This window comes from Polypterus senegalus, chromosome 3 (genome assembly GCF_016835505.1).
Source record: "Polypterus senegalus isolate Bchr_013 chromosome 3, ASM1683550v1, whole genome shotgun sequence".
In the NCBI taxonomy this organism is placed as follows: domain Eukaryota; kingdom Metazoa; phylum Chordata; class Cladistia; order Polypteriformes; family Polypteridae; genus Polypterus; species Polypterus senegalus.
In genome coordinates this window covers 9,310,461-9,330,922 of record NC_053156.1, presented here as the reverse complement: position 1 = coordinate 9,330,922, position 20,462 = coordinate 9,310,461, and positions in this window count along the sequence as shown.

Sequence of the window (20,462 nt, the reverse complement as noted above, 5' to 3'; positions counted from 1 at the left end):
ATACAAGAATAAAAAGAAAAATAGTTACACACAAAGGATAAAGGCAAAAAAAGGGAAAATGTATCTTCTATAAACTTAAAGTTTTTCTTATGAAGCTTTGGTTACTTCTGTACTTAAAGGTTATTTATTTCTTCTTCTGTATGCTTTAAACATACGGTTCAAAACTTAGATCTTTTAATTTACGAGTTACTTTACACTCAAAAGACCCTTAGGCTGTTGGCACTTAGATACGCGCAGGCTCAGTGACGCGCATAAGCACGAACGCAGCAAAAAGAGTTCTTTCAAGGACACGGTTAAAAACCGTATGCCTCTATACCTTACACAAGGTAAGGCAAAACACTTACTAAAGAACATTGTTTACTCAAAACTGTTAAGAGATGACAGGAAAATACCAACTCAATTCTATACACGGGGTTTTAGGAACCTCCTATATTTTTATGCATTATCTAGTAAATATTTATACATTTTATAGAACTAGGAAAATGGCTCTTACACCTATCTAAACCATTTATATACAATGCTACAAATTAACAGGTATCAATTTGGCTGGCACCATTACCCAAGGTGACTTTTCCAATTGGATCACAGACATGTGACTTGGTCAGGGTCACACAGTGTCTGTTGCAGGAATTGAACCCATGATCTCAGAATTTGAAGTCCAAAGATTTAACCAATACACCATGTTGATCTTGAAGGAACTACAAATAGAAATTATTTGTGATGTTGTGTCAGCTATTTCCAGCCGCTTAAACATTGAGCACCGGGCCTCTCCAAAGACTTCAGTAATTAAAGCGGAGAAATCAACAAGCTGTAGAAGGAGAAAGGGTGTCCTGGTTTGGAAGGAGGATGGTTTCTTACCTGGACAGAAAGCCAGGGTTAAACAACAGATGGCGTGACACACAGAACGGAATAATAACTTTGTTTTCATCGGGCATGATATAATGTATGGACCAGAAGAAGCCGAGAGTCAGGACCTGTTCAATCACCCATACGCCAGGTGGCAATGATCCTCATATGGAAACCCAGTCAGGACATTTGCATGCGTGCTTTGGAATTGGAATCTGGAAGTGCAGCCCTGTCTGGGTCCCTGGGTGGGTGTTGAAAGAGGGCTTCTTGGAAGACATGGAGTGTCACAACAAGCATTTCCAGGTCTGACTTTAAAGGGGAGCCCACAGCCTCACGTCAATGAGTTAGCAGACAACACTCAGTGGAGGACTGAAGGAGGAAGATTTGAAAGATGTATTGTTTTGTATTGCTTTGTGGCTGATTACTGCAGAGAGGACTGTGGAGAGGGGCCTCAAGAGAACAGGAAGCCTTTATTGTATCCCAACAGCATGACCAAGTTAACATTTGTGTCAAAGCAGAACAAATACTAGCAAACACTGATGATGTGGAAAAGTCAAATTTATCTAAAGTTAAAGAACATGAAGAGGATGACAGTTTGTGGTGCAACTCATCCGGCGTTCAGAAGAGTTAATAAAAATGATGAGCTGAAATCCATTCTTATTGAGTGAGCTGTGTGCACATTTCATAGTCGATGGTTTGACTACAAGGCATCAGTGAAAGACACTTGGTGACTGTTTGTAGCTCTTCTGGATGATTCACGTCCACAAACACTGTAAGTTGTGCATCACCACTGCACTGTGTGTTTGGCTTTAACAAGGACAGCCTCAGTTCAAGAGAGGGGTGACTGACATTTGTGATCGCTAGTGGGGCAGGAAGGCAGCTGAATGGCGATTGTGTGATTTCCCTTTTCACATAAATGTGGGATGTGTTATTGTAGCTTTTTTACTGTACTTCTTTAACTATTGAAGACAAAGCGTGTTAAGTGTTTTTCACTGATTGACAGCTCTTCATGTAATCTTAAAGAAAATTATTGTTATATAAGTGATGTAGCCTCCTCCTTGAACCGTCACCTTATCGTGGTGGAGGGTTTGCGTGTCCCAATGATCCTAGGAGCTATGTTGTCCGGGGCTTTATGCCTGGTAGAACCACCCAAGGCAAACTGGTCCTAGGTGAGGGATGAGACAAAGCGGTTCAATAAACCTCCAATGAAAAATAAAACTTGGACGCGTTTCCCTTGCCGGACGCTGGTCACGGGCCCCCTCTGGAGCCAGGCCTGGAGGTGGGGCTCGATGGCGGCGCCTGGTGGCGGGCCTGCACCCATGGGGCTCGGCGGGCACAGCCGAAGAGGTAACGTGGGTCCTCCTCCCCATGGGCTCACCACCTATGGGAGGGGTCAAGGAGGTTGGGTGCAGTGTGAGTTGGGTGGTGGCCGAAGGCGGGGACCTTGGCGGTCTGATCCTCGGCTACAGAAACTGGCTCTTGGGGCGTGGAATGTCACCTCTCTGAAGGGAAGGAGCCTGAGCTAGTGCGCGAGGTCGAGAGGTTCGGCTAGATATAGTCGGACTCACCTCGGCGCACAGCTTGGACTCTGGAACCAATCTCCTTGAGAGGGGCTGGACTCTCTACCACTCTGGAGTTGCCCCCGGTGAGAGGCGCCGAGCAGGTGTGGGCATACTTATTGCCCCCCGACTTGGAGCCTGTGCGTTGGGGTTTACCCGGTGGGCGAGAGGGTGGCCTCCCTCCGCCGGGGTGGGGAAGGGTCCTGACTGTTGTTTGTGCGTATGCGCCCGAACAGCAGTTTGGAGTATCCACCCTTTTGGAGTCTCTGAGGGGTTGCTAGAGGGCATACCTTCTGGGGATTCCCTCGTTTTGCTGGGAGACTTCAATGCTCCGTGGGCAATGACAGTGAGACCTGGAAGGGCGTGATTGGGAGGAATGGCCCCGATCTGAACCCGGCGGTGTTTTGTTATTGGACTTCTGTGCTCATCACGGATTGTCCATAACGAACACCATGTTCAAGCATAAGGGTGTTCATATGTGCACTTGGCACCAGGACACCCTAGGCCTCAGGTCGATGATCGACTTTGTGGTGGTCGGGACTTGCGGCCATATGTCTTGGACACTTTCGGGTGAAGAGAGGGGCGGAGCTGTCAACTGATCACCACCTGGTGGTGAGTTGGCTTCGATGGTGGGGAAGATGCGGTCAGACCTGGTAGGCCCAAGCGTGTTGTGAGGGTCTGCTGGGAACGGCTGGCAGAGTCCCCTGTCAGAAGTAGCTTCAACTCCCACCTCCGGCAGAACTTCAACCCGTCCCGAGGGAGGTGGGGACATTGAGTCGAATGGGCCATGTTCCGTGCCTCTATTGTTGAGGCGGCTGACGGAGCTGTGGCCGCAAGGTGGTCGGTGCCTGTCGTGGCGGCAATCCCGAACCCGTTGGTGGACACCGGTGAGGGATGCCGTCAAGCTGAAGAAGGAGTCCTATAGGACTTTTTTGTCCTGTGGGTCTCTGGAGGCAGCTGATAGGTACCGGCAGGCCAAGCGAACGCTGCCGGTTGTTGCTGAGGCAAAACTTCGGGCATGGGAGGAGTTTGGAGAGCCATGGAGAGCGACTTTCGGACGGCTTGAGGAGATTCTGGTCCACCGTCCGGCGTCTCAGGAGGGAAGCAGTGCAGTGTCAACACCGTATATGGTGGGGATGGTGCGCTGCTGACCTCGACTTCGACGTTATGGGTCGGTGGGAGGAGTACTCAAGACCTCCTCAATCCCACTAACATGCCTTCCAATGAGGAAGCAGAGCCTGGGGACTCTGAGGTGGGCTCTCCCATCTCTGGGACTGAAGTCACCGAGGTGGTCAAAAAACTCCTTGGTGGCAGGGCCCCGGGGGTGGATGAGATACGCCCGGAGTTCCTTAAGGCTCTGGATGTTGTAGGACTGTCTTGGTTGACACGTCTCTGCAACATCGCATGGACATCGGGACAGTGCCTCTGGATTGGCAGATCGGGGTGGTGGTCCCCTCTTTAAAAGGGGACGGAGGGTGTGTTCCAACTATAGAGGGATCACACTCCTCAGCCTCCCTGGAAAAGTCTATTCGGGGTTCTGGAGAGGAGGGTCCGTCGGATAGTCGAACCTCGGATTCAGGAGGAACAGTGTGGTTTTCGTCATGGTCGCGGAACAGTGGACCAGCTCTTCACCCTTAGCAGAGTCCTGGAGGGTGCATGGGAGTTTGCCGACCGGTCTACATGTGTTTTGTGGACTTGGAAAAGGCATTCGACCGTGTCCCTCGGGGAATCCTGTGGGGGGTGCTCCGGGAGTATGGGGTACCGGACCCCTGATAAGAGCTGTTCGGTCTCTGTACAACCGTGTCAGAGCTTGGTCGCATTGCGGCAGTAAGTCGAGCCCGTTTCCAGTGAGAGTTGGACTCCGCCAGGGCTGCCCTTTGTCACCGATTCTGTTCATAACTTTTATGGACAGAATTTCTAAGCGCAGCCAGGGTGTTGAAGGGGTCGGTTTGGTGGACTCAGGATTGGGTCACTGCTTTTTGCAGATGATGTTGTCCTGTTTGCTTCATCAGGCCGTGATCTTCAGCTCTCTCTGGATCGGTTGCAGCTGAGTGTGAAGCGGCTGGGATGAGAATCAGCACCTCCAAATCCGAGCATGGTCCTCAGCCGGAAAAGGGTGGAGTGCCCTCTCAGGGTTGGGGGAGAGATCCTGCCCCAAGTGGAGGAGTTCAAGTATCTCGGGGTCTTGTTCACGAGTGAGGGAAGAATGGAGCGTGAGATCGACAGGCGGATCGGTGCGGCATCCGCAGTGATGCGGGCTCTGCATCGGTCTGTCGTGGTGAAAAAGGAGCTGAGCCGTAAGGCAAAGCTCTCAATTTACCAGTCGATCTAGCTCCTACCCTCACCTATGGTCATGAGCTATGGGTAGTGACCGAAGAGCGAGATCCGAATACAAGCGGCTGAAATGAGTTTCCTCCGCAGGGTGTCTGGGCTTTCCCTTAAAGATAGGGTGAGAAGCTCAGTCATCCGGGAGGGGCTCAGAGTAGAGCCGCTGCTCCTCCGCATCGAGAGGAGTCAGATGAGGTGGCTCGGGCATCTGATCAGGATGCCTCCTGGACGCCTCCCTGGTGAGGTGTTCCGGCACGTCCAACCGGGAGGAGGCCCCGGGGAAGACCCAGGACACGCTGGAGGGACTATATCTCCCGGCTGGCCTGGGAACGCATGGGATTCTCCCGAAGAGCTGGAAGAAGTGGCGGGAGAGGGAAGTCTGGGCCTCTCTGCTTAAGCTGCTGCCCCCGCGACCCGACCTCGGATAAGCGGAAGAGGATGGATGGATGGATGAAGTGATGTAGCATGTGCTATCCCTTTAGCACTGTAATGAAGTTATTAGATTGTGTCTGATGTCCTACAAATAACAATAATCATCAGCGTTAACTTATGTAGCTGGTTGTATTTAGTGACATGTCTTCAGAAAACCATAAAGTGATTGGAAATGGTGAAAACTGAGTCTGGTTTGGTAATGATGATGACAAGATAAAGATAAGAATAATTAAGGAGGTAAGTTTAGCACAGTACAGAGAAATGAGCCCGGAAGTAAGGAGAGCCTTCACTTCTACGGCAAATCTGAACAAAATGGAAACAGTGCCATAGATAGATAGATAGATAGATAGATAGATAGATAGATAGATAGATAGATAGATAGATAGATAGATAGATAGATAAAAGGTGGTACATGACAGACAGATAGTTCTTTATTTGTTGCCCCAAAACACACAAGAATCCAAAACAAAAAAAAACCTTCTGACTTGCAAAGCAGAATCACGCGGTCCTGTGAGGCGCTACGAAGGCATATTGCCGTAGGAGTGAAGGAGTCCCAGCTGTGTTTTTTGACACACTTCTATTTTATAATTCATAGGCTGAAAGTCATCTGTGTTGGTATGTCATAGAGAGGATATGCAGCATTGTTTGTTATTGATTGATTGATTGATTGATTGATTGATTGATTGATTGATTGATTGATAGGCTGTCCAGTCTGTCCTATATGTTTGTACTCTTATTTTTTAAGTTTCTTCTGCTGTATACATCAGAATTTCCCCTTAGAAATGATAAAGTTTATCTGATCTAATCTAATGTAAGATATGTTTTTAAGGTTATATTTGAAATAAGATTAAACATACATTTCCCTTAATATAAAGTAACAAACATATTTGTACATACATTATGTATATGCTGTGTGTTCGGTTTGTATTTCTAAAAGATCATTTGTGGCCTTTGTTTTGCTTGAACAAAAATTAAACCCAGGCTTCCCAATGAATCCAATTTCTTGGTGTCAGCACATGTCGGATGTGACGTACTCCACACTAAATCATGCCATGCATCGTCTAACTTGTTATATTTTGTGTTGCCCTTGTGTGCTGCATGTATTATCATAGAAGTGATTTTCAGGTGACCCTCTCTGTCTAATGTCATTTTGAACGACTGTATCAGTACACGTCCATGAGGTGAGTATGAACAAACATACCCAATGATTCAAGAGCATTCCTCTCATTCATGTCAAATTGTTGCTGTTTTGACCTTCTAAATCTTACTTGTCTGCTAAAGGTGTCTGTCTGCTCTTCTGACTACAGAGCCCCCACCCCGTGTCAAATGGCACCCGTCTTCAGCAGCACGTCCTTCTTCTGTGTGTAGACGAGCAGCCCCACAGAAAGCAGAAAATTTTAAAGAATGTGATATAAAGCATAACAAAAAAAAATCCACTTTCCCCTAAACTGTGTCATATTTGATCTTTTTATATTTTGTGCTCTCCTTCCGTGTTGCATTCATTCCAGTGCACCTGACCAATATAGGGAATTCTGGGAAGGGAGACACTTTCAATAACTTCATCAGTGTAACGGATTGTGTAACCTGCAGCTCATCAGCCTGAGGTTTAGGGAAAGGAAGAGACGTCAAGGGAATAAATTAATTAAAACTCAGTGCAAACTGGAGAAACCTGAGATGAGAAAACCTGACACCAGAGAGCAAAGTCAAGGAATTTAACCACAAAATGACTTCAGCTGTGTGTATTTATATAACGGCATCTCACCTGAACAGACATCACAATCAGGATATACAATGAGCTGAATCAAATTTAGGATCTGAGTGGACAGTCACAGCATTGTGGGATTTGTGACACGACTTGACACAAGTGCTTTTCTGAACCAGAGCCCACCATACTTACTAATATTAAGAAGTTCCTTCTTCCATACAAGATATCTGAGGTACAAACAACAGAACCATCAAACAAAATGACAGGTAACCAGCACACCAGACAGACACCCACCACCAGTCCGAGGGTCTTTGCTGCTTTTGTTTCTGACGCTTTAGGTGTGTTTGAATTGCTGCTCTCCACCGACTGTCTTTTCAATCAAACATTTAATGGCTTTACAAAGCCATTGGGCAACTATAGATATTCTTGTATAGGAAGATATCATTACTAACTATGGCAGAATAAAAACACATCATAACTCTTTGAGAGCTGAACATTTTTTCCACAAAACTCATTTTTCTGCAAAGCACACCAAGCAGTGGGTTTCAAACACAAATCAACATAAAACGTCAGTCTCTGTGTGCTGTGCCTGCTGTCGGCGCCTCTTTGGTGTCACCAGCAGCAGAAACTACGCGGTGGTGGGCAGTGGTGGCAGTCGCAGTGTGACACGCTCTGGTTTGTACCTCTCATCATCGTCAATGTGGTCCTCCCAGTCAAACACTGCTGTAGGCGTATCAGCTACACAAACGTTTGCAATGCCTCGATCAGCTGGGGACCAATCAGCTGATGCTGGTGCCTCACGTTTGCTTTCAGTCTCCACCTCCAGATCACTTGCATCAAAATTGGAGTCCGACAAGACAGAGTCCAATTTAGTGATAATATGCTTGCTTTCTGCATTTGCGTTGGTCTCACACCAGATGTCGATGCCACTTTAGAGGTTGGTTGCTCTTTGCTACTCAGGCACGTGCAGGGAATTGAGATCAGATCAACAAAGCTAACTTTCTTTCTATCAAAGAGGGTCAAACTAAAACGTAACGGCAAGTTTTGTTGCAGTTTGCAGCTGAATTTCGCCAGTAGACCCAATGCCCATGTCAGTAACAGGACAGTAAGGCTACATGCTATTGTCCTTAGAGGAAGGCAACATTTCTCAGGTCCTCTGTTCACACCTCCATGACATCTGAGCCCACAGCAGGCAAATATCAGGCTACACAGAGCTGCGGTGTTCACAACTGTCCATGGAATGGTGGGCTGTGGGTGATGCCTTCAGCTGCCTTGTCTCCTGATGTTATTCAAGAAGAGCTCCTTTGGGATGCCATAAATCACAAAATGGATCCAGCCTTTGCCTTCCAAATGACTTTCATTGTGGTCCTTCAGCAGGAAAGAGAAAACATCCTCTGACTTCTTCATATTCTGGGCCTTAAAGGCTCTGTAAACCAAGAGCTGTCAAACACCGTTGGGGTGAAAGTGGTGGGCACACAAAATTCTGGAGGACTGCAAGACGACTTTTGTAAGAGGTGCATTGGTTCAATTGCTCCCTTAATAAATTTGGGAAGGGACAGTGCACCCCCCTTAAGGCACAATGTGAAAGTAAAGTCACGCTGGTAAAGTGGAGTTCATAGGTTTCTGAAACAGAATGAACCCGATTTCTGTATCTCCAGGTTTATTTTTAACTGGATTTCACACCAATCCTGCACTCTGGAAAAGACCCCAGGTGTTAAATCTACAAAGAGCCCCTTTACACTAATCTATGGCCCATATTACCCATCCATCCATCCATTTTCTAAGCATTATAGTTTTATATTTATATTACAGAGTTGACCTATTATTATAAATATCATTATTATTAATATTATTTTTATTGTCATTGTTGTGGCTACATTGTCCAAATAAAAGCATCCATGTTTTTTTTTTTGTGATCTGTTTAAGGCGACCTCTGTCTTTCTGAGACAAAATTTCAGACAAAAATCCAAATAAAGAACAAAATTAAAAATAACGAACGGGTCGGTTTACACATTAATTTACAAACAGGATTAAATACTATTTTATGAGAAACATTCATGAATAAATTATCTTCCATTTTGAGAAACAGTTGCTAATTACCAAGCAGTGTGAGATCATGAAGTGCTTTGCATTATTAAGCCGTCTTCATATTTCTGGTGTCCCGCTGGATGGCGAAGCAGAGATTTCCTCTCACACGCTAATTACCTTTTCTTTTCTAAACCATCTCACAAAGATGACAGTGGAGTTTGAAACACACGTGTCCCAATAAATATATGCTGAATAACACGAAATTTTAATGTGCAATTTTAACTTGTGAACATATGGCCAACCGAGACACCACATTCTGCTGTTTTGCAAAGGACATCTCTTTTCTTTTTTACACCATCTTAAAATAATGACATATAATGAAACGGAATATAAAAATATATGTGTGCCACTACACATGTGCAGAACTACAGGAATTTTTACATTGGAATGATGTATTTTCTGTGGTGGGCTGGCACCCTGCCCGGGGTTTGTTTCCTGCCTTGCCCTGTGTTGGCTCCAGCAGACCCCCGTGACCCTGTAGTTAGGATATAGCAGGTTGGATAATGGATGGATGGATGGATGATGTATTTTTGGCACATTGGATATGGCACTTGTGAACATTTAGTCAACCGATGCACCACAGTCTGCTGTATTCCTAATGAAGTGAATTTTCTTAGGCACGCCATCTCACAAACATGACACTGAAATTTGATAAAACGTGTGTCACTAAGCATGTTGTGAATTACAAGAAATTTAATGCTGAATTTTTGTTTCTGTCCCTCTGAACATGGCACTTGTGAAAATCTGCCAAACTAATATTCTGCTATATTTCAAGCGAGGTATCCTTTTTTGTATACCAACTCACCAAATGACACTGGACTATGAAAATGAATTTGTTCTTTTACATATGTTTTGAACTGTTATGCTTAATAACTATGGAATTATGAATTTCTGGCCCTCTAAACTTGGCAAATGTGAAATCTTTCTAATATACAAGGAGGAGTCAAGCTAAAGTTACAAAATGGGATTTATTAGAAAATAGAATGAATTTCAACAAAACTGATGCTGTCATTTCTCAATGTCGTCTCCACCCTTCTCAATGCCTGGAAGTGCCTGGTTTCCAGCAGAATAAAAGGTTTTGTCTCATCATCTCTTGGTCTATTTATGCCAAGACTAAATTTATAAGATGCCCCATAACAGCAATACTGGGTAACAGCTACAGGACAGTAACAAGAAGGATACACAACAGCATGTGATTTAAGAACACGAGACTGCAGCCTAGATGGTATTCTGATTAGGACAGAGACCTCATGTCTTGAAAAATCGAGACCTTTCTCAAACATCATTCCAATTGTTCACAAAGGCTATGCATTTCTTTGCAGACCGGGGGTCTCATTTATAACACCTTGCATAGAGAGAGAGAGAAAGAGGTTAGGAGCAGGCGCTGATACTGCACACTACCACATCCACCACAAGAGAAACCAACTCAGGATCCCAGATTAGGACTCGAGTGCAGCCATATGTACAGAAATGTGCTGACAGTACTCCATCATTATACACAGAAGTTCAATATGGTGTCCCGCAGGGCTCAGTACTGGCACCTTTACTGTTTTCACTTTACAGGCTTCCACTGGGATCTCTCATTAGGAAACATAATGTTAATCTTCACTCATATGCAGATGACACCCAGTTATACCTTTCATTTAAATCAAATGAAGTTTCTCAATTGTTGTCTTTAATTAGTTGTGTTAGTGAATTAAAGGAGTGGATGGATGAGAACTACTTGTCTTTAAATACAGATAAAACAGAGATGTTAATTGTTGGAGGGAATGACACTGATCACAATTTTTTGTCATCATTCAACTCACTTGGAATCCCCATTAATTTTACTGAATCAGCCCACAATCTCGGAGTTATCTTTGACTCTAGCCTGTCATTTAAAATGTATATTACAAAGTTGTCCAAAACATATTTCTTCCATCTTAAAAATGTTAGGAAATTAAGGCACTTTCAAAATAAACAGGATTTTGAGAAATTAATTCATGCATTTACTGTATCTCTAGTAGGATTGACTACTGCAATGCAATGTTCACTGGCTGTTCAAACTGTTCTTCATTCAGCCTCCAGTTAATCCAAAATGCAGCTGCAAGAATTATTACAAGAACACGAAAATACGAACACACCTTTTAACATATAAAGCATTAAATGGCCAAGGTCCGTCTTACTTGTCTGAACTTATCATGACTTACAAACCTGAGCGCACATTAAGATCTCAAGATGCCGGTCTGCTTAGGATTCCAAGGATTAATAAAATAACAGTGGGAGGTCGAGCTTTTAGTTACAGGGCCCCTAAACTGTGGAATGGTCTTCCTGCTTCCATAAGAGATGCCCCTTCGGTCTCAGCCTTTAAATTCCAGCTGAAGACTCACTACTTCAGTTTAGCATATCCTGACTAGAGCTGCTGATTAACTGTACAGACTACATCTCTGTTCTTAGTCATTAGCACTAAAACATAAGTAACATGACAGTTATAATTGAATACTAACCCTCACTAATTCTTTTTCTCTTCTCGGTACTCAAATGTGGCACTTGCACGGCCCATCTGCCCTGGAAGGCCCTCTCTGATTGCCCACGATATTGTGACTGAACCCGGGATCATAGTCCGAGAACACCCTTATCGTCTTCCCAAGGCAAAGAAGGCTGAAGTGGAACTGGAAATCAAGTGCATGCTGGGCCTAGGAGTCATAGAGGAGAGTCATTGTCCCTGGTCCAGCCCAATTGTCTTTGTTCGGGAGTTGGAGGTTTTGCAATGACTTCCTTCGTTTTAATCAGGTCTCATAATTTGATGCTTATCCAATGCCTCAAGTGGATGACCTCTTTGAGAGGATTGGACAGGCTGAATATCTGACCACACTTGACATGACCAAAGGGTATTGGTCAGGTTCCTTTAAAGGACTCTGCAAAGGTTAAAGTTTAGCACCCCTAGTGGGCACTGGCAGTATCGTGTCCTTCCATTCAGATTATATGCGGCTCCTGCGACATTCCAGCATCTGGTGAACAACGTGCGCCATTCCCAATAACATATACAGTGGAACCTCGGTTCACGACCATATTTTGTTCCAGAACTTTGGTCATAAACCGAGTTGGTCGTGAACCGAAGCAGTTTCACCCATAGGATTGTATGTAAATACAATTAATCCATTCCAGACCGTACAAACTGTATGTAAATATGTAAATATATGTATAGATTAAGCACAAATATAGTTAATTACACCATAGAATGCACAGTGTAATAGTAAACTAATGTAAAAACATTGAATAACACTGACACAAAACACCCAGGCTCCTGATCAGCTACACGAACTGGCTGCTCGCTCTCTCTCTCTCTCTCTGTAGCGCATACACACACACACCACCCCCCCCTATCCTCCCCCCTCCATTCCCTGTCAGCTGCCCGCTCTCTCTCTCTCTGTGCTTGCTCGCTCGTGCTCTCTAATCTCTCTGTAGCACACCCCCCCTGTCAGCACCATGTGCAGCATTTTTTAAAAAGAGTTTTAAGCACAGCGGAAAAAGAAACATTAGAACAAATCCAAAGTGCATGTAAAAACCAATCACAAGCAACCAAAAAAGTAACAAGATCATGCTATTTTAGCCTTACATTCCGATCGCTGTAAACACTTTATAAAATGAGTTTTAAGCACATGGAAAAAAACGAATATTTAAAAAAAAGAGAAAAGTAACACTGCAACAAATCACACTATGATCTGAAAAATTAACTTTTGAAAAATCCGCAATACAAAACTACTGTACAGTACAGTACAAACCACCAAGAAAACTAACCTTGCATGAGTCAAGTTCTGGCATGAAATGAGGAGGAAATGGGTGGAGAGGAGGTTACAGTTTTGAGGGAGAGTCCGACTCCACGATGGAGGGATGTTTTCTTTCAGGTGTTTTCTCTGTTGTGCTTTCTTGGGTTTCTGGTGTTTTTAGCTGTTTAGCTGATGGATCAGACTTAGTGAAATAGCAGTCTAATGTGACTTGCCTTTTCCTACGCATAAAATTTTTCGGAAATGCGAGACGACATTGTCGTTCATCATGTTTATCACTCTGTTTGTAACCACTTTGTCAGGGTGGTTCTTTTCAAAAAAATCCTGGCACTCGTTCCATTTTTCCATGATGGCTTTTATCGCATCACTTTTTATAACTGTCCTTTCCTCTTCTTCCCCGGAGGACTTCTCCTCGGTGAGCAACCTAAGCTGCTCCTGCTGGAGTGCAGCGAGTTCCTCCGTCGTCAGCTCCTCCTTGTGATCCAGAACCAGCTCCTCGATGTCCTCATTGTCCACTTCAAGACCCATGCTCTTGCCCATGGACACAATCTCATCCACAGCAGGAGGCTCAAAGCTTTCCAAAACCTGTTCAGGAACGCATTCAGGCCCAAGTTTCTTCCAGGCCGAGATCAATGTGCGGTGTGTGACGTCTTCCCAGGCTTTATCAATGAGGCCGATGCAATGAATGATATTAAAATGGTTCTTCCAGAGCTCTTTCAGGGTCAAAGACGTCTCCTCGTTCACATTAAAACACCTGGGGCCTCATGTATAACGCCGTGCGTAGAACTCGCACTATAACATGGCGTAAGCACAAAAGCCGAAATGTGCTTACGCACAGAAAAATCCAGATGCAGGAATCTGTGCGTACTCCAACTTCCACGTTCTTCCGCTACATAAATCCCGATCAGCGTGAAAACTAACGCTCGTGCACGCGCCTTATGTAACGCCCCAACTCCTCCCAGAATTACGCCTCTTTGAATATGCAAAATAATATTAATCGCCCTTAAGCGCAGCCTTCTGTGAAAAGACAATGGGAAAAGCTCGGGGAAAATATAAGAATTTCAGCGAATACCAAGTGGAGGCAAAGGAAAAACATACTATTTGTTCAAATAAACTGTGGTATAATCAACAAAAGGAAGTTGATCGAGTGACATAGCGTGTTGGAGAAACTTGAAAGCTCACATCCACAAAATCGCACAGTGACGGAAATAAAAAAGAAGTCACATATCAAAGTTGCCGTGAAAAGCCGAATTGTAAGCCCACTGTCTGAGTGTCATATGTAAGCTTATTAGGGTACAGAGAAAAAAGGCACATGGTGGGGAAAAAGCACGAAATGTCAACTTCAATCTCGACATTTCCACTTTAATCACGTAGTTTATTTTGTCATTAAAGTAGAACATCATAAACTTCTTCTTAAAATCGTTTAATTAACCAGTTTCTAAAATCACATCGTAATTAAAGTAGCACGTTAAATGCTTTGTTTTGTATTTGATCTTCTATGTGCCTATGTGTGTGAATCACTACTTGCTTCTTAAACCGGCTCTCTTCCTCCAACTGGACACAGAGTCCATTACATTCGTGATATTACAGCTCTGAATAACTAAAATACTGAGATGTACACGTGATGTCATTTTCATGATGATAGAAGTTAAAGCACGTTATTAAACATGTGTTTCACTTCGATGAAATAATTTATTGCAGCAGTACTCAGGGGCGGCTCTAGGCTTGTGGTGGTACTGGGCAGAGGAAGAATCGGTGGGTCCTTCGCCGCCAATGTCATGCACGGTGGATGGCCACGTCCGTTGCAGACACTGCATAGCCGCCTCGTGCTCATGACACAAGCATTTAACTTTTGCCGAAATTTGTCGCTGCGCTTTTTGCTGTGTTGTTATTTTCTCTTTCTGTTTTATATCCAATATATATTGGCGTAGCCGTCACTGCAGTCAGTGCTTCTTTCCCCAAGTAACCGATCGCCACACAATCAGCTCTGTAATAGACATTAAGCCATCTGTAAGCTTAGCGCCGATTCTTCAAAACGTTTAAAGAACATTGAAATATCTTCGTAGTACATGTTTAATTATTCTATCCTTAAAGACACTCCCAGTGAAGAATATAGATTATTTAAATTAAGTTAAAGTTTTATCTGTATAATTTAACAAACATATTTTGCTGCATTTCACCTTAAAAATGATATCGTCATCATATGTAAATACGCGCTTTATAAAGTGGCCCAGATTGTGAGATATTATAACTGTAGTGCAAGTTTACAGTGGGGTGATTGTACTTATAAGTACAGAAAGTTCTACAAGGTGCAATTGATTGACTGCATTTAAAGTTCTTGGGATTAAACTGTTTCTGAAACGCGAGGTCTATACAGGAAAGGCTTTAAAACGTTTTGCAGTGGCTGAGACATCGTGTCCATGAAACTGTATACCGATAATTCTCTTTCCGATCAGCTGCTGCTGTGATTCACACTCAGATACAGTGATATAAATACTCCGAGTGGTGCAGTGAGAGTAATATGGAAAAAGATGATCCGCTGTGGCAACTCCTAACGGGAGGAGCTGAAAGAAGAAGAAGAAAAATAAGAAGAGGACGGTGCAGTAAGAGTAACAACGCTAAATCAGTTATGGTATTTGGAATACTATGGCTGTTCCCTGGACCATTATATTGTTAAGAGTTAATTACAATCAGATACATTACACTAATAAACAATATGCGGTTAGTTTCGGTGTATTTATAAAGCCGCGTCATAAAAATAATGAGTAATCACACAGGAACAGTACCATTGCTTTGACGCTGGGTGCCGCCAGTCTGCAAAACCGAGTGGAGAACTTGCGTACGACAAGGCATGAGGTACCGTGGAAAAGTGCGTGGCTTTACACCAAGTGTAGGTTTTATACATCACGATTTGAACGTGGAAAAGTTCTTACGCAACATTTCTGTGCATACGCACCGTTTATACATGAGGCCCCTGGTGAATAGTCCTTTGGTGTACAGTTTCTTGAAATTTAAAATAACCTGCTGGTCCATGGGCTGCAGAAGAGGAGTCGTGTTGGGGGGGAGGAACACGACCTTAATAAATTCGTACTCTTCGACCATATCGTCAACCAAATTTGGAGGGTGTGCCAGTGCATTGTCCATTAGAAGAAGGCATTTTTTAGGCAGGTTATTCTCTTCGAGATATCACTTCATGGCGGGAGCGAAAGCCTCGTGCAGCCATTCCAAAAACAAAGTTCTTGTGACCCACCCCTTTGTGTTTGCCCTCCACATCACAGGCAGTCTGGCTTTATTTACATTGTGCTGTTTGAAAGCATGAGGGTTCTCAAATTGGTAAATGAGTAGCCGCTTGATTTTTACGTCACCACTAGCGTTAGCACACAGCAAAACGGTTAACCTGTCCTTCATTGGGTTATGGCCGGGCATAGCCTTCTCTTCCTGGGTAATGTAGGTCCGCTTCGGCATCCTCTTCCAGAACAATCCGGTCTCGTCACAGTTGAAGACCTGTTGTGGGATGTAGCCTTCGTCCTCCACTAATTTGTGAAAATTTTCACAAATTCTTTCGCAGCTTTAGCATCTGAACTAGCAGCCTCTCCATGCCTCACCACACTATGAATGGCACTTCTTTTGCAAAACTTTTCAAACCATCCTCTACTGGCTTTAAATTCCTCACTTCCGGCACTCGTAGAAGGATAGTTTGGCAGCAAATCGCCATGAATCTTCCTGGCTTTCTCGCATAACATCGCCTCACTTACGCTGTCCCCTGCAAGTTGCTTCTCGTTCAGCCACACTAGCAACAGTTTTTCCAACTCTTCCAGCACTTGAGGCCTCTACCTGGTTAACGCTGTAATGCCTTTTGCAACATTAGCTGCTTTAATAGATTCTTTTTGCTTTAGAATAATCGAAATTGTAGATTTTGACTTCTTGTACTCGCCGGCAATATCAGTAACACGAACGCCACACTCAAACTTTTCAATAATTTCTTTCTTCACTTCGATTTCAATTTCTTCAAAAGTTTCTTCTCACCACTCTTCACTTCCTTAGAAGCCATGGTTAACTGCAAAAGCCCACGAAATATAGAGCGCAAAGATATCACAGGTAAAGCACGCACGTCTGACTTAGAACAATGAACAAGGAGCGGCTCAACACGTGCTTAAATACAGTAATCGGCACGCACGTGCAGGCAGGCAGGCAGGCACGTGTAGGAAGGCAGGCAGGCACGCGCAGGAAGGCACGTCTGACCGAGAACAATGCAACACGTGCGGAAATCATCTGCACACACAAACCGAAAGAGAAACTGGCTTGTTCGTATACCGAGTGTGTGGTCGTGAACCGAGGCAAAAGTTTGCCGAACTTTTTGGTCATGAACCGAGTTGTATGTGTACCGAGACGTTTATGAACCGAGGTTCCACTGTATAGTGCAACCTACCTGGATGACGTCGTAATCTATTCCAGCACCTGGAATGAACACATATAGCACGTCCAAGTGGTGTTATGGACGCTGGGTGAAGCCGGTCTTTGAATCAATCCAAAAAAATGTTTCTTTGGATTGAAAGAAGCCAAATATTTGGGCTACACGGTGGGTAGGAACACAGTCCATCCACAGTGTATCGAAGTTCATGCCATACTCTGCTGGCCCAATCGAATAACATGTGGGAGGTTCTGGCTTTTTTTTGGGGGGTGTTTAGTGGGGTACAACTGCCAGTTTGTGCCTCTGTTCTCGGAAAGATAAATACCCTTTACCATTTTGACAAAGAAGTGGGCTCCCAATTTGGTGGTTTAGGATGACAAAGCAGATTCTCCTGACTTTTCTTTGCATTTCACTTTCTAGATCGAGTCCTTGGACACAGGTCATGGCGCATGCTGAGCCAAAACGTCAATGCTGTTGAACACCCTGCCTTGTTCCTGAGCTGTAAACTATTGGATAGTGAGACGGCAGTGGAATGAAAATTTTTTGTGATCTAGTGGGCCAAACAATAGCTGAGATACCAAATCCTGGGACATGAGTTTGGGCTGACCGACAGGATGCATCTGGACTTAGAAGTGGCCATGTCAGACACGTGTGATTGGGAGGCAACCTCAGGGCTCAGTTGAGAGTAATTGCCCTTGGAGCAAGTGGTGGGCACTATAATCTAATGCCTATCTTCTACTTCTCTCTGCAGAAAGATCGTTTGACAAACATGTGCCCAATGATATCACATCTGGCTTCCTGTCTACTGAACCTGCCTTTTCTATATAAACCACCATCTTGGAACAGCAGGTGACCAATGTCCGCAGAAGACTTATCTTGTCCTTTTTTATTATCGAAACATCATCACTTTGGTGACTCACAATTTATGATCTCTTTTTGTCTTTTCTTTAACAGAGTTAAATATCAGACAATAATATTAACTATACACAAAAGAGATCTGGAGGACCCCAGACCCCTTGAAAAAATGACAGCATCCATCCCCTTCCTCAACTGTGTCAACCTGCTCTTTGCTGCTTCCCAGTAGTCTTAGCCTGGGTGAGTACTGTGTTACTTGCAGACCTGCTGACTCACCGCTTATCATGCGTTCAGTCCAGCAGTACCTTGGATTCAGCCACATTGCTAGTATCTGTGATGGTTAATCAACCAAATATGACTGTGATTATCAAGTATGGAATCTGTGCCCTTCTTCTGAGTGGTTCTGTCCTCAGTTGCTTCCCAACAGCTCATTTGTTTTACCTCGATTGAGAACTGTACAGCTTGCAAACTTGACTCAACTCCTCCTTTGTGAACAAACAAGGAGGTACTTTAAACTTGGACACTCAGCTGACATTCTTCAGCTTGCTATCTCAGCTGATTCTGAGTTACTGTTTAGATGTTGCTCTGTCGTATTGGTAAGGATAGGAACAAGTCAAACATAATTTAGTAGGGATCAGAGATTGTGTTGTTTTGTGAAGTAATACTTACATTTTAATGTCAAATCCTGAAGTGAATGTGTGATTATGACAATGAATTGTGCCTTTACAAAGCTACTGGCATTAGCAGAGTTAAACACTTGGTGAAGGTCCCAGTTTCTACATCTGTGTGACGAATATAATCTCACAGCACAACTTGATCATAGTCAATAGCCAGGTCAGATAAAAGGCAATTAAATTTAGTCATGAACACGGGCCTGATGATCTCTAAATTAGTACAACCTTTGTGATGGAATCGCTTTTAACATCTGAGAAAGACCCAGAAATTCTCAAAAATGGCCACTAGACATATTATCAGACCCCAGCTAAATATAATGGCAAACACAAGATCTTTGTGAAATTCGAAGATTTATCTTTCAAAAATAATCTTCAACAACAACAATGATGATCAGTGAAGCACAACAACCAAAGGGGTTGCCTGAAACAATAAGGCACTCCAATGCAAACACCCTCCTAACATAGTAATCCAAACAATGGTCAAAAAAAAGAACAGAAGGTCCAAAAATCCAGTGATACCACATAAGCACAAGCACAGCAAAAAATGCAAGTACATTCACCGAATCCCTAGAATATTTGAATGAACCTCCAGGAACTGTGGGAAACCCTCATCTTCATAGGGCTAAGGGCAGTCCCTAATGGTGATAGGCTGGTGGTCCTTTTTCTTGGGGAAACACCCCAGAACACTAGGTACACAACAAAGGCTTACAGACAAAATCAAACTAAATTGTTTTCCTTGGACTGGTACAGCGTGTTGTCGCACCCACTACACAACAAAACAGCTCGAGATCCCAGTTGGCACCTCTAAGACAGACATGTGGTCCAGTCCCATCCTCCAGAAATGACCATTTATCTGCTGCAGCCAGGTATTACATAGGTGTCTCCTTGGCCTGGTCCAGCTGCTCGGGTCCTCCACAATGAGGATCCTGCCAGCCAGATCACCTTTGGGAAATCGTGCTACATGTCCGTAGTGCTCTAAGTGACACTCCCTCACAATGCAGGTAATGTGTCTCATTTAGGACTCTGTGAGAAATGGCTCAACCGACAATTAATTAAGTCAAACCAGCGGTACTCAAGGATTCTCTGAAGTGACACACATGAAGGAGTCCAGTCTTCATCTCAGATCACAGGATAGCATCCATGTCTCAGAGCCATATAGCAAGACAGGAAGCATCAGGGTTCTAAAGACTTGAACCTTCATCCTTTTGCACAGATATCAGGAGCACCACACACTCAAATAAACAAACACATAAATAGGTAGATAAGTAAGTAAATAAATAAATTGGTCACTTTGGTCTGATCAAACACCGGGATGACTATCTATTTTCTCTCTCTTCTTGAAGAATGATAGATAGATAGATAGATAGATAGATAGATAGATAGATAGATAGATAGATAGATAGATAGATAGATAGATAGATAGATAGATAGATAGATAGATAGATACTTTATTAATCCCAAGGGGAAATTCACATAATCCAGCAGCAGTATACTGATACAAAGAAACAATATTAAATTAAATAGTAATAAAAATGAAAAGAATTAAAATAAAATTAATGTTCGCATTTACTCCCCCGGGTGGAATTGAAGAGTCGCATAGTGTGGGGGAGGAACGATCTCCTCAGTCTGTCAGTGGAACAGGACAGTGACAAAAGTCACATTTTCCAGTCCTCAGGTACTTCTCCTTTCTCAGCTGACTGCATAATAATGATATGCACAATAAAGGTTTATAGATAACATTTTTCTTTCTAAACAATGAGGTCTTTGGTGTCTTCAAACTGGGAATCTTACATTGAC